Below are 21,977 nucleotides of genomic sequence, written 5' to 3' on the forward strand. Positions count from 1 at the left end.
GGGGTGAGCTAACATATGGTCATATCACCCAATAAATGTTTAACAAGTTTTAAACATATATAACATTTAATTAACTTGCACCCATTCTAGGAAACCATTCTAGGGCCATCAAAAAAACAACGTTTCACAAAACCCTGATCGAGAAAGTCTGCTGTAATTAATAGCAACATACACCAAGCACAGATAACGATGGCCAGATAACAATTAATACACAGTTTTTGTTATCTCAAAACAAGTTTAGTTACGTTTCACGTAAAAGGAAATAATCATCTCAACAAAACTGTATCTTCCCTTCTTGTCTTTCATCCAGTGGTTGAAGAGATCTGAGTGCAGAATTCAACCCCAAAGGATAACTTTCATCCTTGATGTTTCGCCGTGGAAATGGAAATCAAGGAAAATTCTGGAGAGTTTCTCGACTGTTTTCAGAATCTTTAACGGCCTCTGCGGAGAAGATTAAATAAAGTGGTAAGGGCTACTTGGGAGGAGTTAAGGCGGGCCCTGTCTGGGATAAAAACTCGGAGGGCCCAAATTTGTGGCTCCTGATTGGGCCCTCCGAATGTCCATCCAGGGCCAAGCCGCCAAAGGGGATCCGCGCGAAGTGCGGCTCCCCATTGACGGCTTGGCCTGACCTTGCCTGACCCGGCCAGGGACTCACCGCGCAGAGAAAGCAGCCAGCCTGCACGGTAAGTCCTCCGGCCAGGTTCTACTCCACCTGGGGAAAGGAGCAGGGATGCGGCGTCTTTGATGTGGCGTCCCTGCTCCTTTCCTGCCCCGGGTCCCTTACCACTGGGGGGGCCCCGCGGTAGGCGGGGGCCTTCTCTCGGCCCCAGGAAAAAGGACCCGGGTTGCTGCATGTTGGGTGGGCTAAGTCCTTCTCCTGACTCCGGGAACAGCCTCGCCGCGTTGCAGATGCATCGAGGCTGTTCCCGCGGCCGGGAGAACGCCCCAAGTCGCGGGAGGGTGGCTGCGCCGTGCCAGCCCCCGGGAAGCCGTTGTCCTGCGAAGGCTTCCCCGGGGACGGGGGCTAGCGCCCATTTTATTTCCTTATAAAATGGGCTTAAATTCTAGTATATAATAAAATGTCTTATTTTATGTAAACATAATGTGTACAACTCGTAATTTCTCGTAAAATGATCTACTCAAAATGATTTACTAAATGAGCCACTAGGGTGGGCAGTATATAAATTCAATGATTATTATTAATACTACTTGTTACTAGTGTCTACAAAGATCTGTTTCTAATGTACTAGCAGTCCTGTGTCAAATTTCTTCCTATTTTTTGTCGCCCACTTTTTACTCCCCAAAGTGGTTTCCAATTGCCTGCCCTTCCTCTCCCCACAAGAGGGGAGTTAGGTGGGGCTGACAGATACCCATGAGGCCAGCTGGGTGACACTGGGCCAGTCACAGTTCTCTCTGAGCTATCTCAGCCTCACCTCCCTCACAGGGTTTGAGGCCCCCTCTTCCTTCCTGGCACAATTTCCTTTCCGAAGATGGACGATGCTCTCGTATCTGTACCCGTCTGCTTCAGTCCTGAGATAACTCTTCATGGCAGTCCCTGGCCGGTGCCGGGTGCCATTTCTAAAATGACCTTTTGAGCCTACTGGGGGAGAGCCTTTTCTGTTTAGGCTTGCGGAGTCCCCCCCCCCTCCACCCTGCAACACCTGGTGGCGGTGGAGGATAAGGTTGGCAGGTCCTGGATCAGAGGAACCCTACCTGCCAGTTTAGTTGGTGGAAGACGGAGAAGGTATTGTTTTGAAGAACACAGTTTTGAGTCCAGGGGCACCTTTAAGACCAACAAACTTTTATTGAAGGGATAAGCTGTCATGTGCACGCACACATTTGAGTAAAAGGAAAACAAAGATCTCCAAATCCACTGTGTCATTGGCCAGGACATATGAAACCACCTTATACTAAATTAAGCTTTTGGTCCATCAAGGTTAATAAATCTAAACAGACTGGCAGGGTCTCCCCAGGGTGGAGGTCTTTCCTACCCCCTCCTTCCTAGGCCTTTTACCTGGAGATGCTGGGGATTGAACCTGGAACCTTCTGCATGCCAAGCAGAGGCTCTGCCACTGAGCTCCAGCCCCACTTCATGGCTCTCCAGGGTCTCAGGCGGAGGTCTTTCCCATCCCCTCCTGCCTGGTCCTTTTAACTGGAGATGCTGGGGATTGAACTGGGGACCTTCTGCATGCCAAGCAGAAGCTCTGCCACTGAGCTCCAGCTCCTTTTCATGGCTCTAAAGCAGTGGTCCCCAGCCCGCGGGTGCCGGGCCGCGAAGGCCTTGGTGCCGGGCCGCGACTCCCTCTCCCCGCCCCCCCCCCCGCAGTAAAAAACTTCCCAGGCCGCAAGCTTGCTGCGGGAGTGGAGGAGAGAGAATCAGGGCCACGCCCATGCATTATGCATGCACGGCCAAAAACGATTTCGGCCGTGCATGCGCAGCATGCGTGGGCGGGCAGTTACCCTGCTGGTCCCCAGCCTCAAAAACGTTGGGGACCACTGCTCTAAAGGATCTCAGGTGGAGGTCTTTCCCATCCCCTCCTGCCTGGTCCTTTTAACTGGAAATCCTGGGATTGAACTGGGGACCTTCTGCATGCCAAGCAGAGGCTCTGCCTCTGAGCTCCAGCCCCATTTAATGGCTCTCCAGGGACTCAGGGTCTTTCCCATCCCCTCCTGCCTGGGCCTTTTACCTGGAGATGCTGGGGATTGAACCTTCTGCATGCCAAGCAGGGGCTCTGCCACTGAGCTCCAGCCCCACTCCCTAGCTCTCCAGGGCCTCAGGCAGAGGTCTTTTCCATCCTCTCCTGCCTGGTCCTTTTAACCAGTGATGCAGTGGATGCTCCACCTCTTCCCAACTAGCCCTGCCTATGGTGGCCCCTTCCCCCCTCTGTTCCGGTCCCTGCTGATAAGTAGGCATGTGTTAGGAAAACAGGGTGTTTTAATGCTCTCTCTTTCCAAGGGAAGCAGCTGATGGAACAACCTTCTTTTGCATTGGGGTCCCTGTTAGTTTCCTTGCTTAGTATTATTAGAGATGAGAAAATAGTTCTAGAATTCTTCAGGGTATGATGAAAACAGAACGGGAGAAAATCTTTTCCTCCTCCTCCCAGAACAGAATTTTTCGCACCTGGTTGGACTGATGGACAGTCGATACCGCCCAGTCAGGAGGAAAGGCTGCTTCTCTCGAAAGGACTGACTCGTGGCATTCGCTGGCACAGGATGTGGCGATGACGGCTGGTTGAGCTGGCTTTCAGAAGGGATTAGATCAATCCAGAGAGGGAGAGGTCCGTCAAGAGTTATAAGCCACGGTAAAACTAAATGGAACCTCCATGTGTAGAGCCAGTGACCTTCTTGACACTGGGGCAGGTGGGAGGGCTACAGGGGGGAGATTTTCATCTCTGGGCCCTGCTTGTAGGCCTTCCAGAGAAGAGAAGCTGTTTTTTGTACCCTGCTTTCATGGCTGGAAAAGTCTCCACGTGGCTGACAATTAGAATCATAGAAGCATAGAATCATAGAGTTGGAAGGGGCCATACAGGCCATCTAGTCCAACCCCCTGCTCAACGCAGGACCAGCCCTATGCATCCTAAAGCATCCAAGAAAAGTGTGTATCCAACCTTTGCTTGAAGACTTCCAGTCTGCAATTACCTTCTCTTCCTCTCCCCAGGAGTGGGCTATGGAGTCCACCCTCCCAAACAGCCATTTTCTCCAGGAGAATGGATTTCTGTTGCCTGGAGATGAGCTGTAATTCCTGGGGATATCCAGGCCCCAACTGTGGACTCACATCCCTATGCAGGCTTGTCAGGGCTACTCAGGCGGCTAAGGGGTCTCTTTCTGTCTGCCCTGGAAGATTTCACAGAGTAGTTCAGCAGTGGAATAGGCTGCCTAAGGAGGTGGTGAGCTCCCCCTCACTGGCAGTCTTCAAGCAAAGGTTGGATACACACTTTTCTTGGATGCTTTAGGATGCTTAGCGCTGATCCTGCGTTGAGCAGGGGGTTGGACTAGATGGCCTCTATGGCCCCTTCCAACTCTATGATTCTGTGATTCTGTGATTCTATCCAGGCTAGGCTGATCTTGTCAGAACTCGGAAGCTAAGCAGGATTAGCCTTGGTGGGAGACCTCAGAGGCAAAGCGCCTCTAAACGACGCTTACCTCGAAAACACTACAACAGGTGTGGCCAAACCCTGGCTCTCCAGAAGTCCATGGACTACAATACCTATGAGCCCCTGCCAGTGGAATAGTAGGAATAGTAGTCCATGGACATTGGCAAAGCCATGGTTTGGCCACCCTTGTCCTAAAAGATTGCCACAAGTGGGCTGTGATAGGACAGCCCCTTCCACAGGGTTGCCAGCCTCCAGGTGGGGCCTGGAGATCTTCTGGCATGACCATGGATCTCCAGATGACAGAGATCAGTTCCCCAGCAGAAAGCGGCTGCTTTGGAGGTCAGCCTCTCAGGCATTTAACATCCCTCCCCAAACCCTTCCCTTCCCAGACTCCCCCCCCCCAAAAGTCTCCAGGTATTTCTCCAACCAGGGTTGGCAACCATAACTTTCCACCACTTGGGAGGGGGAATCTCTCACCCTATGCTGTTTCCCTAGTTACTGTTTGCTTTGTGGAGAAAACATACCAACAGGGATCTTCACCCCAACTTAAAGATCCGTATTCTCCAACACAATTTGAAATTCTGTCCGTGGAAAAAGTCTAGGGTTGTGCTCAGCGGCATCCGAATCAGCCGTTCTGAATCGGTGTCTGAATCGGCGTTCCACGCCTGCATGTGTGTGCTGAGTTACGCACCGGCGCCTGCACCTCCTCTCACCCCTCCGCATCGAGGCGCTGGCTACGTCGGCCTGGAACAGCCGATTCGGATGCCTCTGCGCACGACCCTAACGGGACCTTCTCCATGCACCTGCAAAGTCAGGGCCCTGCCGCTGCCAACAGGCTCCTTCCCCAATCTGTGGCCATGTGTCATGAGAGGGCAGCCAAGAGCGTGCTGCATCAGAAGCATGGAGCATGGGGAGGAACGGGTGGGTGGCGGGTGGTGGGGTGTCACCTGCCAGTGACTCAACCAGTCGTGCTGCTCCATGCCCAGCCGAAGCAAGGGAGTGATGTCACCTGGTCACCTGCTCCTCACAGCATGTGGCCATGTGGAAGCGACATTACCTAGCTCTGCCAGCGCGGAGTGGCATTTAAAGACGCCTCCCCAGATTTAACAAACCCACAAAGAAAGGGGGGGAGGGAGGAGGGAGGGAGGGGGAGGGAGGGAGGAGGCAAGCGGGCCTGGTCTGATGCTCTGTCTGAGGGGCCCCGTGGGGTCTTAAACCATTCCGCCTTCCATCCACGCTGAGCTGTTCCGCCGGACCTATAACTGAGGCCAGGCAATAACATCACTGGCCACCCTGCTTGAAACATCCCCTGACAGGAACCCCTCTGAACTCTGGCCAATCCCCACAGGGGGGCAAAGAATAGGAGGCGGTTTTCTTGAAGGGTTTGCTGTTTTATTGCTTACTATGTAGGGTTTTTAAATGTTGTAAACTGCCCTGAGCTAACGAGGTTTATACAAATTATGTATTTATTTATTTTACTCTAAACCTCTTAACTATTACACTATCCTTGCTCTGGGACATCTCCCTGACCAGAAAGCTTGGCGTAGTGGCTTCTGACTGCGCGAGCCAGCCTTGATTCCCCGCTCCTCCACATGCAGCCATCTGGGTGACCCTGGGCTAGTCACAGTCCTGATAAGAGCTGTTCTCACACAGCAGTAATGCCAGGGTTCTCAGCCCCACCTACTTTACATCCTATCACCCTAGGCTGTTACAAGAGAATTTACCTTTTGGCCAATTTTTACAACATAGGAGGATTAATACAGATGTGAGATGGCAGTGAACAATTTGGAAGAACCAATTGAAGTGATTAAGCAAGCAAGACAAAGAGTGAAGTATTCATCTATGGAGGATTTATTGATGTATAAGGAACGACCACTTCCCTTTCCTCCCCCCACAACAGACACCCTGTGAGGGAGGTAAGGCTGAGAGAGCCCTGATATAACTGAAGAAGAAGAAGTGTTGGCACTTATATGCTGCTTTTCTCTACCCGAAGGAGTCTCAAAGTGGCTTACATTCGCCTTCCCTCCTTCTCCCCACAACAGACACCCTGTGAGGGAGGTGGGACTGAGAGAGCCCTGATATTACTGAAGAAGAAGAAGAGTTGGTTCTTATATGCTGCTTTTCTGTACCAGAAGGAGGCTCAAAGTGGCTTACAGTGGCCTCCCCTTTCCTCCCCCCACAACAGACACCCTGTGAGGGAGGTGGGGCTGAGAGAGCCCTGATATAACAGAAGAAGAAGTGTTGGCACTTATATGCTGCTTTTCTCTACCCGAAGGAGTCTCAAAGTGGCTTACATTCGCCTTCCCTCCTTCTCCCCACAACAGACACCCTGTGAGGGAGGTGGGACTGAGAGAGCCCTGATATTACCGAAGAAGAAGAAGAGTTGGTTCTTATATGCTGCTTTTCTGTACCAGAAGGAGGCTCAAAGCGGCTTACAGTGGCCTCCCCTTTCCTTACCCCACAACAGACACCCTGTGAGGGAGGTGGGGCTGAGAGAGCCCTGATATAACTGAAGAAGAAGAAGTGTTGGCACTTATATGCTGCTTTTCTCTACCCGAAGGAGTCTCAAAGTGGCTTACATTCGCCTTCCCTCCTTCTCCCCACAACAGACACCCTGTGAGGGAGGTGGGACTGAGAGAGCCCTGATATTACCGAAGAAGAAGAAGAGTTGGTTCTTATATGCTGCTTTTCTGTACCAGAAGGAGGCTCAAAGCGGCTTACAGTGGCCTCCCCTTTCCTCCCCCCACAACAGACACCCTGTGAGGGAGGTGGGGCTGAGAGAGCCCTGATATAACTGAAGAAGAAGTGTTAGCACTTATATGCTGCTTTTCTCTACCCGAAGGAGTCTCAAAGTGGCTTACATTCGCCTTCCCTCCTTCTCCCCACAACAGACACCCTGTGAGGGAGGTGGGACTGAGAGAGCCCTGATATTACCGAAGAAGAAGAAGAGTTGGTTCTTATATGCTGCTTTTCTGTACCCGAAGGAGTCTCAAAGCGGCTTACATTCGCCTCCCCTTTCCTCTCCCCACAACAGACACCCTGTGGGGTGGGTGAGGCTGAGGGAACCCTGATATTATTGTTCGGTCAGAACAGCTTTCTCAGTGCCGTGGAGAGCCCAAGGTCACCCAGCAGGCTGCATGTGGGGGAATGCAGAATCAAACCCGGCATGCCAGAAAAGAAGTCCGCACTCTTAACCACTACACCAATCTGCTGCTAGCCATGAGAACACTTTTCACTTATATTTATGTTATAAAATGTTCATGTAAATTATACATTGGAATTTCCACTCGCCCTCTTAGTTTGAATCCTCGAGTACATTGCTGAGATGAGAAATCATATATTGGATGCTCCATTGGTGCAGTATTACAAGGAAAAAGGAATTCATTGGATCACTTTCAGTGCTGCAGATTTGAAAATCTGACAGATCGGGGACTGGGCAAAATGGACATTATGAAACGCGTGTTACGAGAGGCACAATTTATATTTATTTTGGACACTGTTACTCCTACTGGTCTGAACAACAATTGGGATCTGTCATGTTTTCTGTAAATTTGTATTAGAGCAGGAATTCCCAACCAGGGGCCTGGGGACCCCCGGGGGTCTGTGGGAACTCCTGCCTTAATGCAGGTCAATGCTTGACAATTTTATTGAGACCCTGGGGGGTAGTCTTTTGCCGAGGGATGTTGCCACTGCTGCCTGAGCCCCTGCTCCACTTGCTTTCCCGCTGGCGCCCCTGACTTCCCGCCGCCCACTGGGGGGCACTGCCAGCAGCAGCTGCACAGTGCCACACCGAGGGGAGCCCCAGCCATGGCGGCCGCTGGAGAGCACCAAAGGTGAGCCAGCGGGAGAGTGGCAGGGCAGCCCCTGAGGCAGCAGCTGGGGAGGAGGACAAGGAGGAGCCGTAGCCCAGTACTGACTGATCCATGGACTGGGGGTTGGGGACCACTGTCTTAATGCTTTAATGAACTTGGCCACAAGCCAGGGAATAGGGTTGTGTGCTTCGGCTGCCAAAGCAGCCATTCCAGCCCGAAGCATCCAGCGCTGCGGCGGTGGCTGCTCTGGGCTGGAACGGCCGCTTTGGCAGCCAAAGCACACAACCCTACTAGGGAACTGGCTGCCCAGAGGGCTTGATGGGTAGGCCGTGAGAATGAAAGGAAGGCAAAGGAAGAAGTGTTATGTTACATCTGGGGGTGTGGCAGGCTGAGAGAGCAGGGAGGCGTGGCCAGCTTACATCACTTCAGGGGGTCCTCGAAGCCTGAAAATTTACTTCAGGGCTCCTCATTGGACAAAAGGGTGAAATAGGCTGTATTCAAGTAGGGGCTGTTTAGTGTCATGCGTGGGATGCTTTCCCTTTAAGTGAAGAGTGCTGTCTCATGGCTAGCAGCACTTAATTAAAGGGTGTCCTATTGTTGGGACCCTGGTAGGCTGAGAACACTGGATGAAAAAACTGTGGGCATTTGTGATATTCTTAGATAAGTGTTGTAGACTTTTTAGATTAGCCAATAGGTTGTGGAGTAGGGTAAAAAGTGGAAGGATTACTCTTTATGTTTTTCAGACTTGACAATTATTTTGCTGAAACATTACTGTTTTGACATAGAAACTCTGTGGTATAAAATTAAGGTGTGCTGTAAGAAACAGAGTTATTACTTTAATTTTGATGCTGTTTGTCTTATTTAAGATGCTTATACAATTTCTGTATGTTTGTACATAGTCACCGAGGAAGGTATTCCAAAATGAGTCATCGACCCAGGAACTCATTTGTGAGGGCTTTTGGGGTGCCCAGGGGGAGCTAGCCCTGGCACACACCCCTTATTCCACAAAGAAGACTTCCACACCGGGCTGATGCAACGTGGTCTTTAATAAGTCTTGTGCAATTACAACAGGCGGTCTGAAATGAGGATTCTCTACTGTACTCCCATCTGAACTACCTGAAGAACTTGAGTCCGAGCTAGATTGGGAATATTGAGGGGTTCTCTCCTAACCCCCTTGGTGGGTTTTCTTCCTTCCCCGGCCATGGTTGTGTCTCACAACTGACTTGGCTATGGTCACCACCACTTCCAGCTTGTTCCCCCACTTCTCCGCCTCTCCACTTCTCTCTGCTGTCTCTCTTACCTCCATCTTCAACCCAAACAACCACCAGTTCTCCATCCTTTTTTTCAACCAGTCGTGCTGCTCCATCCCCATGCCCAACTGGTATGCTTGGTATGCTCCATGCCCAACCAAAGCAAGGGTATCTTTTCACGTCTCTAACTCCTCCCTTGTCTGTCAACACCCGAGTTTACTTTAACCCTGCCCTCCTGACTTCCTTTCACACCTTCTTCTCTTTTCTTCTCCAGGTTTGGCTCCAGTCCCGTTTCTCTTTGCTCCTGCTTTTTCCTGGTCGGCTTCATCCGAGGAGAGCAGTACAAGGTAAATCTAACATGTGAGTTTCAGGTGGGTTGTTATCTCCTTCACCCCCTCCCCTTCGCCTTCCCTCCTTTTGCCCATTCCCTTCCCCGTTTTCTTATCCCATGTGCTTTCCCTCATGGTCTGTCTGTCTCCTCATACTTCCCTCCTTTCCCTTCTACTTTCCTCCATCTCTTCCCCTGCCTTAGGTTTTGGTTTATTCTCTTCTCTGTGCCCGTCTCCGTCTCCTGATACTGCCTCTAGGCTTCTGCTCCGACTGGGCTGCTCATGGACCTTTTGAAAACATTTCCCGGCTCCCCTCCCATGCTGCAGGTGAAGCAGGATGGGCCCCACAAAGGCCGCAGGCTCTCCCCTGGAGTTGGAGTTTCACCCAAGAAAGCGAATTCCCCGGGAGAATGGGACCCGTGGGACTCACGGGGGTGTCCTGACATCGTTTTAACTCTGACTTCATTGGAATAAAGAGGTTGCCACCGTCAGCTTTGTCTTCTCTTCTTCTTCAGCTCCTATGGAGCCAGTGGATGGACTTACCTCTCTGGGAAAGAATGAGGCTGGTTCCTGGACTGAGCCTCTGTCAGTCATATTCATATTTTATTTCACGGTATAGACCAATACAATACAAAATAAAATGAAACATAATAGCAGTAAAACAATTCAAATATATAGACTAAATACAAGGTTAAGAAACACACCATAAAAGCTATTAACCTAAATAGCATAAATAGTTATGAACACTTGGTTATTGGTATACTTAGAATAGCTATACATTAATAACTCAATGTTTCCTAATTCTAGCAACTAGCCAATCAAATCTAGCTACTGTGTTTGTTAGAAGACTGACTGAATCTGATAATAACAGTTGCAGGCTATGGTTTCTCAGGCCATGAGGGCATTCTATAAGCATGGGTACTAATGTACCTATGTGAATATCTGTAAACCGCCCGTGGCGCCGCGGGCGCCACGGACTAAATAAAACAGTAAGGGGTCCTGGGGCGGGATGAGTCCGGGATGAGGAAGGGTCCAGATTGGACCCTTCCTCATGACAGACAATCGGAGGGACCAATCGGCAGGCGCGAAGCGCCTGCCGATTGGTCCTTCCGATTCCCAGCCCCAGGAACTGCGAGCCGCGCGCAGCGCGGCTCGCAGTTGCTCCCGGCCTGACGCGGTGAGAGGCGCGAAGCGCCTCTCGCCGCGTCAGGCCACCGCCTGATGGAGCCCATGGCGGCCTGACGCGGCGAGAGGCGCGAAGCGCCTCTCACCGCGTCAGGCCGCCGCCTGAGGGAGCCCCCGGCAGTCGCGCGGAGCGCGGCTGCCGGGGGCTCCCTGTCCGGCGGCCTCATGCGGCGAGAGGCGCGAAGCGCCTCTCGCCGCATCAGGCCGCCGCCTGGGGGAACCAACGGACTCCTTGAAGAAAAAAAAAGACCCGCCGCTCGGGCCGCGGCCTGGGGGAATCCCGGACTCCATAAAAAACAAAAAAAGAGACGCGCCGCTCGGGACGCGGCCTGGGGGACTCCCAGACTAAAAAAAAAAAAAAACCGAGAGAAGCGCCGCTCGCCCCGCCGCGGGGGGAATCCCGGACTAAAAAAAAAACAAAAAAAGAGACGCGCCGCTCAGCCCGCGGCCTGGGGGAATCCCGGACTAAAAAAAAAAAAAACCGACAAAAGCGCCGCTCGCCCCGCCGCGGGGGGAATCCCGGACTCCATAAAAAACAAAAAAAGAGACGCGCCGCTCGGGACGCGGCCTGGGGGACTCCCAGACTAAAAAAAAAAAAAAACCCAGAGAAGCGCCGCTCGCCCCGCCGCGGGGGGAATCCCGGACTAAACAAAAAACAAAAAAAGAGACGCGCCGCTCGGGACGCGGCCTGGGGGACTCCCAGACTCAAAAAAAACAAAAACCCGAGAGAAGCGCCGCTCGCCCCGCCGCGGGGGGAATCCCGGACTAAACAAAAAACAAACAAAGAGACGCGCCGCTCGGGACGCGGCCTGGGGGACTCCCAGACTCAAACAAAAAAAACACCGAGAGAAGCCGCGCTGGAACTCACCGAAACCTCCCCCTGCGAAGACACCGACCTCCGCTGACGCACGAGACTCAGCCGCCGCCGCTTCCTGGATGACTGGCCCACGTGGGAGTCGCACGGGGGCAGCCATTACAGGTTGACGTCACTCCCCTGCGCCAAAACAACAGTCTTGCTACAGCGGCTGCCTGCAATGGGCTAGCCCGTGCTGCGCGCTTCTTAGTCCACCTGGGTGGATTAAGCAATGCGCCAGGGAAGTCCATCCAGGGCTGGGAAGGGGAAAAGAACCGCTGCTCGGGAGAGGCCCCGCCACCCAACGGAGCCCCACGAACCAGCAAGTGCGATGGCCGAAGACAAACAGCAGAGACCAGCCAGGACCAGCGCGAGGGCGGTGAGTGAACCTGGGGTTCTGACTCGCCTTGGGAGGGAGGACCGCGGCGCCGCTTTTGGGGGGGGGGTTCTGAGAGAGAGGGTGGGTGGGGGGTGGGAGCATGTCCCTTCCCCTTCCCCTTCCCCCTTCTCCCCTTTCAAAGCCCGCCCAAAGACTGCAGGTAGTCCCCCCCCCCCAAAACCACTCTGACTGCTAGCGCCCATTGCATTTCAAACTGCAATGGGCTTGATTACTAGTGATTACATAATTTGCACTCAAATAAGACATGTTCTGTGATCTCAAATTGACACACATCGCAAATACAGAGCTATTCCTTGACCGAGAATCCATCAAATTTCCACTCAGGTATGCAGAGGGCAGGGCATTGTAATGAAGGAGGGCAAAGGATCTCCTGTGTTCAGGGTTTACATCTTTGATTAGGTATTGCATCAAGGTGTTCCTGATTAAAAGATCTTTCCTAAAAAGAGGATCCTGGATATTGTTGAGGTCATGTTGCCTCTCTACTTCTATCACCCTTGTCTTAACAAGATCCACAGCCTTGTTGTAACCCCTGGTCATCTGTCAGTCAAAAAGAAAGCCCCCCCCCCACTGCCAAGCCCCTAAAGATCCGTACGGGCTTGTGCGATCACAGGGGATGGAGCTTCATGAGCATCAAGTTGCAAACTAGAGTTGGGCGCTTTGGTGCACCTCGGCCGCTTCAGCAATTGACAAAGTGGCCAAGGTGCGCCGAAGTGCCCAACTCTATTGCGAACCACAAACCTCCAAATGTTGTGGATTTTGGAGGTCATGGTTTGTTAAGTGCCCCTCTACTCATTTCTTCTCTTCAAGAAGTGAGTAGTGACTCATGACATACATTTTGTTAGTCCTTAAAGAGCTACTGGACTTGCCAGAGCCTGAAAGTTAAGCACCAAGGAAGACCAGGGTTGTTATGCTGAGGCAGGCTATGACAAACCCTCTCTGGAAATGGTCCTTGGCTTGAAACCCCTATAGGGTTGCCATAAACCAGCTGTGGAAAAGATCATTTATTTGAAGAAAGACTTTGTCCTCTGTTTAGGAACATTTTAAAATGTGGTGGCAGTATCATCCAGGTGGTCCATCCGATCTTCCATTCCCTGGCCTCAACCATAGACAGGGCAGAAGAGCTCCATCTTGGAGACCCTGTGGAACACAGAAGGTTCCTGCAGGGCCTCAGCTCTTCCAGAAGCTTATTCCACCAGGTTAGAGCTAGGACTGAAAATGTCCTGGACCTGGTTGAGGCCAGGCGAACCTCCCTGGGGCTGGGAACGATCAGTTAGTTGGTATCCGCAGGTACCCTGCGGAGGGCATAGGACAACAGGCGGTCCTTCAGATATGTGGATCCCAGACCACAAAGTGCCTTAAAGGTCAAAAACAAAACTTGTAACCTGATCTGGGCCACAACCAGTAACCAATGCAACTGCCTCTGTGCTGGCAGAATGTAGGCCCTCCAAGGTGATTCTGTGAGGACCATAGTGGCTGCATTGTCAGAGACAAGGGCAGGTCCACGTAGAGTGAGTTACAGAAATCAGTTCTAGAGGTGAATGTTGCATGGATCACCATGGCTAGGTGTCAGAAGATAGGTAGGGTGCTAGTAGCCTTACCTAATGAAGATGGTAAAATGCCCAGTAGGTTACCGTCATGACCTGTGCCTCTGTAGCCAGTAAGGTATCTAGTATCACCCCCAAGTTTTTGGCCTGTGCTGTGATGCTCAGTTGCGACCCTGCCAGAACAGGTAAACACTCTTCCTACCCAGCCATAGGACCTCTTTCTTGGAGGGATTGAGATTCAGATGACTTTCTTGAGCCATGCGGCAATGACTTCCAAACATCTGGCAAATGTATCTGCGGGGGGAGGGGGGAGAATCCAGATGGCTGTCCATGAGGAGATAGAGGTGGGTGTCATCCACATATTGATGACAGCCCAGCCCGACACTCTGGACCAGGTGGCCCAGAGGGCACATGAAGATGTTAAAAAGGGGGTAGGGGATAGCACTGCTCCCTGAGGGACCCCACAGGGGAGTCGACAGGGGCTTGACAACTCATCCCTCACTGCTATCCTCTGAGTCAGGTCCTGCAGGAAGGAGTGCAACCAATGAAGAGCTGTTCCCTGTCCTGGCAAGGAGAAAGGCCAATAAGGGAGCGATCTGCAAACATCTGGAGGACAATTTGGTGATCCAAGGAAGTCAGCATGGATTTGTCTCCAACAGGTCCTGTCAGACCAACCTGGTTTCCTTTTTTGACCAAGTAACAGGTTTGCTGGATTGTGAAAATTCGGTTGATGTTGTTTACTTGATTTTAATAAAGCTTTTAATAAAGTTCCCCAAGATGTTCTGATGAATAAATTGAAGGTCTGCAATCTGGGTTTTCAGATAGTTAGGTGGATAGGGAACTGGTTAGAGAACCGCACTCAAAGAGTTGTTGTCAATGGTGTTTCATCAGACTTGAGGGAGGTGAGTAGCAGGGTACCTCAGGGCTCGGTGCTCGGCCCGGTACTTTTTAAAATATTTATTAATGATCTAGATGAGGGGGTGGAGGGACTACTCATCAAGTTTGCAGATGACACCAAATTGGGAGGACTGGCAAATACTCCGGAAGATAGAGACAGAGTTCAACGAGATCTGAACACAATGGAAAAATGGGCAAATGAGAACAAGATGCAATTTAATAAAGATAAGTGTAAAGTTCTGCATCTGGGTCAGAAAAATGAAAAGCATGCCTACTGGATGGGGGATACGCTTCTAGGTAGCACTGTGTGTGAACGAGACCTTGGGGTACTTGTGGATTGTAAACTAAACATGAGCAGGCAGTGTGATGCAGCGGTAAAAAAGGCGAATGCCATTTTGGGCTGTATCAACAGGGGCATCAAATCAAAATCACAAGATGTCATAGTCCCGTTGTATACGGCACTGGTCAGACCACACCTGGAGTACTGTGTGCAGTTCTAGAGGCCTCACTTCAAGAAGGACGTAGATAAAATTGAAAGGGTACAGAGGAGAGCGACGAGGATGATCTGGGGCCAAGGGACCAAGCCCTATGAAAATAGGCTGAGGGACTTGGGAATGTTCAGCCTGGAGAAAAGGAGGTTGAGAGGGGACATGATAGCCCTCTAAGTATTTGAAAGGTTGTCACTTGGAGGAGGGCAGGATGCTGTTTCTGTTGGCTGCAGAGGAGAGGACACGCAGTAATGGCTTTAAACTACAAGTGCAACGATATAGGCTAGATATCAGAAAAAAATTTTTCACAGTCAGAGTAGTTCAGCAGTGGAATAGGCTGCCTAAGGAGGTGGTGAGCCTCAGTGGCAGTCTTCAAGCAAAGGTTGGATACACACTTTTCTTGGATGCTTTAGGATGCTTTGGGCTGATCCTGCGTTGAGCAGGGGGTTGGACTAGATGGCCTGTATGGCCCCTTCCAACTATGATTCTATTATTCTGTGATTAACTCATGGTCAACCATATCAAAAGTGGCTGACAGATCTAACATTACAAGAATGGCCACCCTAATTCAGCTGGCGCCAGAGATCATCCATCTGTTAGGGTGACCAGCACCGTCTCCACTCTATGACCAGGATGGTAGCCCGACTGGTACGGGTCAAGTGCCGAAGTTTCCTCCAAGAATGCCAGGAGCTGTTCCACAGCAGCTCTTTCAACCACCTTACCCAGAAACCCAAGATCTGAGACTGGGCGGTAGCTGGCTGGGTCCCAGGGGTCCAGCGATGGTTTCTTAAGGAGGGGGCGAACCACTGGCCCCATCAGTTACTCAGGGATCTCCTCGATAGATATGGAGAGATTAATAATATCCCTGAGCTGACCTCCTATCCGCTGGCCACCCCTTTGTGCAGCCAAGGTGGACAGGGATCAAGGGGGCAAGTGGTTGCCCTCATCGACCCCAGCAGCCTGTCCACTTTGGATAATGAGGGTCCTCTGAAGCCATCAAATGTCACCTCCAAAGGCGGCCCAGAAGCCTCCAGTTCCCTTTCTCTATCAACTTTGGTGGGAAGGTCCTGGCAGAGCAATAAGACTTTATCTGCAAGGAAGCTCGCCAAGGCCTCACAGCTACAATCTGATTTACTATCATTTTTGCGCCCCTCCTCAAGGGTGGGAAGCTGTAAAATTACCCTAAACAACTGTGCCAGGTGAGAGCTAGTGGACGCAATTTCCATGGCAAAGAAGTCCCGTTTGCCACTTTCACTGCCATCTCATTCGCCCTCATAAGTGTGTGATAAGATGTTCTTGCTGCTTCATTGCATGTTTCCGCCACACTTGCTCTAGTCGTCTCACTTTCCTCTTCTTCTCCCGAAGCTCCCCGGTATACCAAGGGGGCTGTTTGAGGCGAGGGCGGAGAGGACGTCTAGGGGCAAACTTGTCTATGGCTGCTGACAGGCGAGACTGCCAGCCCTCCACCAGCACTGTCAATGAGTCGCCAGGAGTCACCTGCGGCATTCCTGAATCCAATCAGATCCATAAGTCTCCGTGGTGGGCTAAATACACCCCTCACCCAAATGGGGAAGGAGTGGTATCCTGAGCTGGGCCCGCAGGGCATTGTGGTCTATGGGACTACACCCACCTCCACCCACCTCCATCGCAGCATTGAAGATCAATCAAGGGTGTGGCTGGCTTGATGGGTGGGTGTCAGGAATCCCAGGAAGGCAGCCTGCAGATAAATCCCTTTGTAGACAAGGCCCTGTAGACTCCATTCAGTCAAAAGTAGTCAAGTCTTTAATAAGAGAATAACAGCAGAGCAAACAACTTCAGGAGTTACACGGAGCAGAGCAATTGGCACAGACAGGGAACAAAGAGAAAACAGAGCTTATATCAACTGGAGGGGGTGATCCTAGGCTGAATCTGCACTTACTTTATTTAGTCCTGTTGAATTCAGATCGATTTGAGCTCGGGTCTTCCTGATTATTTTCCCCTGATTTGAAACAGAAAGTGCTCTGCACTTGATTCGGGGAGGGTGGAGGATTTCTCCTCCTTTTGACTGCCGGTGGAGAATCAGCTGGAGGCTCCACAGGGGGGGGGGGGGGGGAAGCCGGGAGCCTTCTCCTTGTCCTTTCTTTCTCATGCTAATACCAGCCTCTCACTCTGGGACTTACAGGGAATTTGATCCATCTCACAGGGAAAGCTTGCAGCCGTCCTTTTGAAATAGGAGGCTTGTCTAAATTGCAGATACTGGAAGGTAAACGGTAAACGCCACCCCCTCCCTTCCCCTCCCCTTCACTCCCCGAGTTTGCAATAACGTTCATTAAAAAAGAAAAAACGAAAGCCAGCTAGCCAGCAGCTTCTCAGAGAAGAGGCAAATCCAGAGGGAAACAAATTCCAGAGGGAAACAAAGAGAAACAATACATCTTGGGAGAAAAGTTTCATCACCGGAAGCATTTGAACTGGAGGCTTGGCAGCTTTTAGTTCGGGGAAACGCAAACAGCTGCATGTTTTAGGAATGCAATTTTTAATTTATCCAGGGTTAAAAGCACTCCAGGAAATCGCGAAGAAAAGGTAGGGTCAATCTGTTGCAGAGGGAATATTTAAATCGCCCCAATTCAAAACGGAAATCGCATTCCGTGTAGAAGGCAGGGACTGAATCGGCCTGGAAGTGCAATAAAAGCTCCGTGCAGCTTACACCCGAGATGGGAGCGTTAGAATGGGAGATGGCATGACAGGGGGACCGGTAACAAATTGAGAGACCCCCCAGTGTTGCCATGTCCATACCAGGTTTGAGCCATGTCCCGGAGATGGCGCATCCGCATGGACATTGAAGTCCCCTAAGACTATAAGCCTGGGAAACTGCAGGCTCCACAGGGCATCTCCTGTCTCACTTTAGTGGCTGTGACCAGTTCTTCTAGTTGAAGGACAACAGGCCTCCTGACTGCACTATACAAGTGGGAGCTGGAAGTGGATTAAGAGGGATGGGGGTCCGGAAGAGAAATCTGTGTTTTGTGCAAACCAGAGAGGGCCTTGTGACAGATGAAGGAACAGCAGGTTTGTTGGGATGTAAGCTTTTGTCATCACAAGCTTATTTATTCAGTAAGCCAGCTGGCGCCACAACAGGATTTCCCTGTGACAGGCTAGCGGGGTAGTCTCTCTGCACCTGATCCCTAAGTGATGGGAGTGACATGTTCCATAACGGAGCAGGCAGAGGGATTTTTCTTGAACTCTTTAGGGATGCAAGCCTGGGGATCCCCTGGAATTCCAGCTCTTCTCCAGACCACAGAGATCAGTTCCCCTGGAGAGAATGGATTTCTTGGAGGGGGGGGGGATAATTAACTCCTACCCATTAACTGTACATTGTGCCAGGGGTTGGACTAGATGACCTTCCAACTCTATGATTCATTTGGGAAACCTTTCCAGGGCAAGCAAAAACCCCCATGGTTTCACAAAACCCTGTCTGTCTGTCTGTCTGTCCGTCCGTACATACCTACCTACTTACCTACCTACCTACCTACCTACCTACATACATACATACATACACCAAGCTTTTGTTTGGGGCCAATGACATAACAACTGTCATAAGACAGTACAATCTAGTAAACAGAGAAAGCCCTGGCCTGGTTGAGGCCAGAGAAGCTTCCCTGGGCCACAAGCTTCTTACTGTTAGCAGAGCGTAGTGCTCTCTGGAGCACATAGCTGGAGAGATGATGATGATGATGATGATGATGATGATGATAAGCTTTCTCAGGTACTCAGGGCCCAGACTGTGTATGGCCTTGAAGGTGATTATCAGAACCTTAAATTTGATCCAGTAGTCAAATGTATACATTTCTTAAATCCCTCAAGTAAAACATTTTTTTAAAGAAGGTACATTTTTGTTTCAAGAACAATAACAATTAAAATCCAGAAAGTATTCTTGAGACGTTTAGTCTGAATTGCTGTTCAAATGAATTTGTTGGTATTGCTGTTCAATTTTTTTGACTCAATTATATTTTTGTTCCGCACTGCCCTCTGGTGGCCCTCTGTCATAAATGCAATCTCTTCTGTGATGCTACAGTGGCTAAATTGTTTTCTTCCTTAACACTATAAAGAAGCCATATTTATGGAGGATAGTGATAATGCATAATAATGAACATGAATAAAAGAGCGAGGGAAAATAACCATAACAAGGCTAAACTATAGGTCTATTACTACTAACATTCCTACTAACCATCAACATTGAATCCCAACAAAAATTGACCAAACCACTATCAATTTTAGAAGAAGATACAATTATTTTGCCCAGAATCTCATGGTCCCATAATATTATTCAAAAAGCTGGCAACCTTTTAGCATCAGACCTGTTTAGTGAGGTAAGATCTTCCTTAATGAATGTTGATGACCCATTGGGAGCTGTACACTTATTGGGCAGTTTAGTCTCCAACCTCTGTGACCAACTCTCTCAGAAATCTAAAATTGTGACTAAATCCGATAACGAACATCCCAGATGTTGGTTCGACAGGAAATGCCATGATTTAAAATTCAGATTACATATTATTTACCACCAATATCGCTGCTCCATGACATCTTCCTTACCTCCTGATTTTTTTCAATAAAAAAACAACTGAAAAATGCAGTAAGAATAAAAATTCAGAACTCCACTGAAAAACAATGGAAGCAATTTATCTGGGCCACAACGGCTAACAAACTAAGCAGTTTTGGGCAATAATTTCAAATGCCTTTAGCAGTAAACCTCCATTAACAACAACAATCCCTTCTGAAATTTGGTACAAATACTTTTTGAACCTTTTCTATGAAGAGAGGACAAATATGAAAGAGAGCACAAAACCATTTGTAACAGATGCCCCAGAATGGCCATCAATATCACCTGAAGAAATCTTAGTACTAATAGCTGGAACTTCCAGCAAGTTAGGCATTTTAAATACTTGGGTGTAAACTTTCATTAAAAAGAGCCTTTTGTGGCGCAGAGTGGTAAGGCAGCAGATATGCAGTCTGAAAGCTCTGCCCATGAGGCTGGGAGTTTGATCCCAGCAGCACGGCACTGGCTGCACCGGGAGAGATGAGCCACTTTGTGTGCCAAAGCGCCCAACCCTAGCAGGGACCCAAATGCCTTCTGTCCACATGCAAGTATCCTTCGGAACTTAAAGGCAGCTGCACTACAAGGGAGCCCAAGCTTTGCTTGGAGGAGCTGGATTCAGAGGAAGGCCACAGAAACCACATCAGGGGCCAGCTAGCCGCCGGCAAGGTGAGTCCACAGCATCAAAGCAAAACAGGATGGGAACAGCAGCATAACTTGATTTCAGGACTTGCTTCTGTGAATCATCCCTCGCTTCATCTAGAGTTGCTAACCACCAGGTGGGGAATCACAAAAAATCCTGAACAAGAACTAAATAGAGTACATTTTTTGTCTTATTTCTAATTTATTTGTAGTCTCCACCAAAGCGCCGTCCAATAACAACCAGAAGTATTTTCCTCAGTGGCAAAGGCCTCACAAGAATTCGAATGGATCTTGGAGTATGTTTCAAAGAGTAAACTCAAATTTCTCAAAAGGGATGTCATGGAAGAGATTTACAAACCATTATGCAAAATTATGCAAGCCTCTTTATGCAAGCCTCTGGTGGCGCAGGGTGGCAAGGCAGCAGAAATGCTGTCTGAAGCTGTCTGCCCATGAGGCTGGGAGTTCAACCCAGCAGCCGGCTCAAGGCTGACTCAGCCTTCCATCCTTCCGAGGTCGGTAAAATGAGTCCCCAGCTTGCTGGGGGTTAAACAGTAATGACTGGGGAAGGCACTGGCAAACCACCCCGTATTGAGTCTGCCATGAAAACGCTGGAGGGCGTCACCCCAAGGGTCAGACATGACTCGGTGCTTGCACAGGGGATACCTTTACCTTTACCTTTTACACTTTCATTATAATGCGAGTTGGACTGTACACCGGAAGTATATAATAAACACTGCAAGGAACAGTGCTCAGGTCATCGTCCGCTTCTTCTACACCAAAGGTCATCAATTTGTGCCAGCAGTTCTCAAAGTTTTTAATGCTAAGTCAGCTCTCAGCTCCTCTATGGAATCCCGATATGGATAAGCTCTTTCAACAGTGCAGTTGAAAGCATTCAATCTTCCTTTCTGCGAAGCATTCTGGGCATCCCTAACTGTGTACCTTATGCTGCTCTCTGTTTAGAAACAAACCTAAGACTGTTGGAGACCAAGGCTTGGCTGCTTACTATTAAGTTTTGGCTGCATTTAGTCTTTAATTCTGAATCCACCAGTTTTACTTCTCTAATGCTCTCAGAACTACAGACTTCTAACTGGTTTAATTATATTGAGTGAAAAATCCAAATGCTTGGCAAATGCTTGGATTCAGCGGCCTTAGCACCTGCAACATATAAAACTATAAAACGCAGAATATTAGATATTGAATTTCAAACGCTGAATGAAGCAGCTAGAAAAATGTGCTCTCCACTTTTTTTAGGTATCTCTCCACCATCTGATAAATTAGCATTCTATTTCTCTCACCTTGTTATTCCCCAACAACGCAGGGCTTTTGTGCTTGCCAGGTTTAACATCCTCCCATCCGCAGTTATGGCAGGGAGATTTCAGAAGATTTCACTGCCCATGTAAACCAGGCTCTATAGAAACCATACAGCATGTGTTTTTTTTACTGCCCCATATACAATGCCATTCGGGCTAAAGCTCTAGAGCAGGGGTAGTCAAACTGCGGCCCTCCAGATGTCCATGGACTACAATTCCCAGGAGCCCTTGCCAGCATTCGCTGGCGAATGCTGGCAAGGGCTCCTGGGAATTGTAGTCCATGGACATCTGGAGGGCCGCAGTTTGACTACCCCTGCTCTAGACTCACTCCTAGTTAAATGTATTGGCTACTCTGATAAAGGCAAGGTACAGTTCCTTCTTTCCCATCAGGATCCAGATACAATTGACAAAGTGGCTGAATTTTTACAAATGGTAATTAAGCTGCATGAACTTAAGAACCAATTGACTGTATTCGGATTTGTCTTATTTTTTATGCCAATAAAGGTTGTTGTTATTGTTATTGAGATAGCGACCCTCCTGTAAGCTGGATACCGAGTTTTTCAGCCTTTACTGGATCATGGAAGAAAGAACCCCAGTGGCTTCTCA

At 49.7% G+C, this 21,977-nt stretch overlaps 1 long non-coding RNA gene across 2 annotated transcripts; it reads left to right on the top strand.

Moving 5' to 3' along the window:
• Positions 1–322: 322 nt before the first annotated feature.
• Positions 323–9,914, top strand: LOC143838954 (uncharacterized). Of its 2 annotated transcripts, none has more exons than XR_013231493.1 (3): positions 323–465; positions 9,431–9,516; positions 9,744–9,914. It is a non-coding gene; the product is annotated as an uncharacterized LOC143838954 (long non-coding RNA). The 2 variants fall into 2 exon arrangements; XR_013231494.1 differs by having other exon boundaries at positions 9,431–9,503.
• The last annotated feature ends 12,063 nt before the right edge of the window (positions 9,915–21,977 follow it).

Source organism: Paroedura picta, chromosome 5, assembly GCF_049243985.1.
Source record: "Paroedura picta isolate Pp20150507F chromosome 5, Ppicta_v3.0, whole genome shotgun sequence".
In the NCBI taxonomy this organism is placed as follows: domain Eukaryota; kingdom Metazoa; phylum Chordata; class Lepidosauria; order Squamata; family Gekkonidae; genus Paroedura; species Paroedura picta.